The 5,138-nt window shown below is 34.6% G+C and overlaps 1 long non-coding RNA gene across 1 annotated transcript; it reads left to right on the top strand.

Annotated features, from left to right (window-relative positions):
* The first annotated feature begins 1,135 nt into the window (after nucleotides 1-1,135).
* LOC108195183 (uncharacterized) lies at nucleotides 1,136-3,431 on the top strand. Its single transcript, XR_010285292.1, has 5 exons — nucleotides 1,136-1,341; nucleotides 1,433-1,513; nucleotides 1,981-2,143; nucleotides 2,294-2,365; nucleotides 2,869-3,431. It is a non-coding gene; the product is annotated as an uncharacterized LOC108195183 (long non-coding RNA).
* The last annotated feature ends 1,707 nt before the right edge of the window (nucleotides 3,432-5,138 follow it).

Consider the following 5,138-nt stretch of genomic DNA (forward strand, 5'->3'; position numbering starts at 1 on the left):
ATATTCGGTAAGACAATTTTGATTGTCTTGCTGAGCTTGAGTGGATGATTCATTGTAATTTGTAGATTATATTTAAATAGACAATTATCCACTTAATTAATTTAATCATATAAATTCATAAATTAAATTAATTCGTGAATGAATTAATTTAACAAATAAATTACATAATTAATTTAATTACTTGAGAAGTGAGATAATAATCAATTAAATATTAAATCACACCTTCTTCAGTAGATTTGCTTCCCGTCTTCTTTAAACATTAATAACTCCGTCTTGATCAGTCGGACGAACGAACCACCAACTCTGCTTGACTTCAAATATTCAATTTGAATAACTGATACACAAATGCACTGTCTGGTTCATCTGTATCTAGTTAACTCAAATATTCTTTGTCAAATAAACATTAAGAATTTGATTTGTTCGTCGAGTCTTCGTCTTGTAAGTACTTCTTCATTAAATGGAATCTTCTGATAAAATAAAGTATAGAAACTTTATATCTTCTGAACTCCTGGACGTGCCACAAAAGATTATTTATTCACTGAGGCTTGAACATATTAATGAACTTCTTTCAGTGGTGTGCAGCAGCATCCTGGAATTTATCTGACATATCACTACGCCATATTTGGCCTACCGCAATGGTATGAATGCATGTGTTGCAAAATTATGTTGCATTAGAGGTAGTAATCCACACCTACCGCAACGATAACCATTCATGTGCATTTGATGTTGCAATAGCTGAATATATGTGTTGCATAGAATATTAGTAAAATAATTGTATATACCATGATTTATAAAATTCACATAATATAAAGCTAAAATAATTTTAAAAATTAACCGATAAACTATAGTATATTAAACATGAAAACACAAAATTTTGGGATACAATATTATTTTTTATATCATCTCTTCAAAACAATTAATTATAATAAAAATAGTAATTTCGAAACTAATTAATTATGAATAAAATAATAACACTGAATTGAATTATATTTTAAAAAATATAAACTATATTAAATAAACATATTTTTAAGTAACTAAGCAATTGAAAGTAAAATGAATTATTAAGAATAAACCCCATTAGTTTTAAACATTTCGCGAGTAGAAAAATCATTGAAGCAAGCAAAATGTACGCGGCAAATACAAGGGCTCCAAAATTTTCACTTTTAACAAACGAGCTCTCTCTCAGCAAAAATATTCAAAGGCTCTCTGTCGCTGGCATACATAGATGGATTTCATCTTCTGACTTCGATTCAGTTGATATCAGCCGCACTCCCGTAGATCGATTGGATTCTGGCTTCACCAAACAATTAATGCTTCGATCTGACTTTATTTGAAATTGGGGTTGTGTGATTTAGGGGTTTTTTATTTTATCGATTTCTTCACTTAATTTGTTCTATTTCGCTCTTTAATTTGTTTTATTTCTTTATTTCAGGTTTTATTAAGCTTTGTTTCATGAGATTTGGCTGAATTAGGGCTTCAATGTGTGATTGAGTCAGGACTTGTCTGATTTAAGGTATTTCCCTTGATTTTGTATATATATGTAGTTGTATATAATTTGGTTATGTGTATACTGGATGATATGAATATTCACATTCACAGGAGTAGGCTCTGGTTAGTAACTCATCTGCTCCAACCATAATAAGACTATTGCTTTCAGTTCCAACTCCTTTGATACGTCTAGTTTTTAGAGTCTTATGTATTCATATTCAGCCTCGTATCAATTGTGATTTATTTGATTGAATGCGCATGTTTTTGAAATTATTGTTGCCTGGTATTGTTTGTCTATATATTTTGTGTATAATTTTATCTTATGATGCTATCTATTTGATGAAAATCCCCACTGAACTCTTCTTTTGCCATTTATTGTCTTGTGCATTCATGGCTGCAACCTTCTAATATATCCAATTTGTGAGAAGGTATGAAGGTTGTTGTTCCTCATATATGTATACATGTGTCTATGGTGTATCCTATATGCTGCAGGGTGACTTAGAGCAGAGAGGGAGGGTGCTATCTGCTCTGGCTACCTTCACGATTCTACAAGAACCTTTAAGAATTTCTCCCGACTCTGGTAACCATCCATTATCCCATCTGATGGGTTCTGTCTGTGGTATGCGTGATGTGCAAATGATGGCTGTGAATGGAGGTAACTAGTTAATCATACTCTTGTTGTTTCTGGATGAATTCTGTGAGCACGTAATTCAGTATTCTTAGATCTTGGCATTCCTTGTAGCTACCTTGTAGCCGATTACTAAATTTATTTGAGCATTCCTGCTATGTAAATTTGTTTTGTCAGGCTTAACAGAGACTTGTGGTTTGTCGGGTATTGGTTATCCAGATGAGATGAAAGATGGATGGTTTGATTCAGGTATACTCTGGATGACAAATGAACTTGCATTTACATATTTGTATACTTGGACTCAACTAGACCATTCAATGTTAAGATAATGCTTATTTGTAAATATTAGATGCCTTGCTCTAAAGTCTAAACTATTAACAAAACCTTCAAGAAACCAGCTTAAATCAAAATTCTGTATCTTCCACTATACAAAGAGATTTATTTGACATATTAAGAAAATTCTGCATTTTCAACTAGTGTAACAGAATGTGCAACTACAATTTATAACCAGAAGCTTATTTTTAGTGTCAATGCTCAGTTTGTTACCAACAGCAGTCGGGCGATTGTGAGTCCTGATAAGGAGTGCAAAGAGCCTAGGATTCAGATACCAAAGTCGAAGAAAGCAGATTTTTTCAAATTTCTAGCATGCTAGATAATAATATTCTGCCCCCTCTTTGACTACAGACAGAAATCAATTTTCTTTTTCAGTTATTTCAAAATTTAATTCTATGCATCTTATTATTTAAATGCAGGGAGTATGAATATAATCTTCTTGTGATATAGCTAATTGATATGATTGAAAGAGGGAGTTCCTACTTCCAATTACTTTCTTGGAACCTCCGTTTGAAGGTTGCTTTTGGTGCTGCAAAGGGCCTCTCCGCAGACCCCAGATCCAGGCCCGACATGGTTCAGGTGAAAGCTTTAGAGCAGTTTCACCAGGACTAACCTATGATCAGTTGTGTATCGGAGACCTTCTTCTTTCTAGAGAATAATCCATTCTTACTATATGTCCAACACATATGGATAGTGTTTCGGGGAAGGCTTTAACTGAACTGGTGATGACAACACAGCTACATTAGAGGTGTTGCTAGATTTTTGAATGGCCGAAATAGGGAACCCATGCTTAATTCTGTATCTCTACCCTTTGCTAGCTATTTGGTAATCTAAATATTTGCTGTTACTTTCAATTTTGTAGATAATTTGGTTTGTAGCTACTTGGATTTGGTTGGACTTGGTAGTTAATTTATTTTGTAGCTACTTGGATTTGATTGGATTTATTGGGATGTTTAATATTTAAACAGTATATTTTCAATTCCATTCAGTAAACAATGTTGCCTTTGATTAATAAAATGTTGCAGCTCATGTAGTAAAATGGGACCCACACATGGGTCCCACTTTTTTTTGAAATCAGAAGGTCTAACGTAACATAAAATTTCAGTTGCAATAGGGTAGTTAAATGTTGCAGTAGCATATCTATTGTAACAGAAAACCCCATGTTGCAGTAGGTGCCCATTATGTTGCAATAGAGGCCTAGGGCAACATCGAAAAAAGCAACTTAAATTTTATGTTGCAATAGCCCTTTTTCGGGCTATTGCAACATATTTTGGGGTTATTGCATCATTTTTTGGATGTTGTCGTAGGTCATATATGGCGTAGTGTATAATTCCCATAAATCATTTGACGTTCTTCGTACGGATTCCGTTGACTTGCTATTTACAGAGCTTTCTTATCTGAGTTGAGTTGTACCTCTTTAAATACAAATAGGCTGAACATATGCCTTTCAATCTCCCCCTATTTGTTTGTTAACATAACATGCAAATTTCCTAGAGGATAACTCAACTAACAGATAAGACAAAGATTTAAACAAAGGAATGTAAATAGCAAAAGTTTATGGCTTGCATTAAACATTAAACCATATTCATAATAGATTACAAAAGGATGTTCCTTGAACATATCTAACAAAATATCCTAATCAATCTATTCACTCAGAACGAGTGACTTCTCCTTCTTCAGCATCTGAACAGTGAATAGTTGGAGTAGAAGGCTCATTCTGAGTAGGCTCTTCAGCTGCAGTGGATTCTCCACGCTTCTTTCTTTCACGAGCCAAAGAGAGATAATATTGAACCTCAATATCCACAGGGTCTTCGATGAAATCTGCTGGCTGAGATTGGTTGATATACTTCATCTTCCTGAAGTATTGATGAATGTTTCTCCTTGTGCAGTAGTTCACAATCTCAGTATCAGCATCAGCTTTGACCTTAGTAGCGAAGCCCTTGGTACGTAGAATTGTAGATACAAGAACCAACTGACTCACATCATACTTAAGAAGATGTTGGTGGTCCAGGTAGAAGGTTCCAAATTTTCTCTCGTGAATGAACTTGACACAGTAAGGCTTTCTGACAACTTGTGGACTGTTATGAATAGCACAATCCATAAGTTTGTCACGAAGGAGTTCATTCAGATTTGAACTGCGTCTGATCTTGTTACGAATCACCCAGATTTCAGTTAGAGATAGAAACTTGAATAAATCAATTGAAACCCTGAATGTTCCGTTTCTCTGAGTAGAAATAATGATCTCCCATTCATTGAGAAGATTCTTGACACCAATAGTTATATATTCTAACTCGAGAGCAAGAGCACGCATAAACATATCTTCATTAGGGTTAGCCTCTCTCAGGTCATAAATGAAGGATTTGAATTTACCATCATTGAAAGGTTCCCTTTGAGGTCTAGAGAGGATTTGCCTTGCAATATCCCAGCTTTCACCAACTTTCCTGGAGATATCCTCTCTCTTTTCCTTGCACTTAGCATCCCACAGTTTCTGTTTCTCCAGCTTAACCAACTCATCAGTTGTCCTCTTTTCATCTACCAATTTCTGCAGTTCCTGAAGCTTTGCTTTGCTAGCTTCATGTTGAGCTTTGAACATCTTGACCTTTTCCATGTGCTCAGGATCTACAGACTGATCTTCATTGAAAAGAAAGCCTTCCTCGAAACGACCTTCTTCCTCAGCTTCAAAATAAGC

The sequence above is a fragment of the Daucus carota genome, chromosome 7, assembly GCF_001625215.2.
Source record: "Daucus carota subsp. sativus chromosome 7, DH1 v3.0, whole genome shotgun sequence".
NCBI lineage: Eukaryota > Viridiplantae > Streptophyta > Magnoliopsida > Apiales > Apiaceae > Daucus > Daucus carota.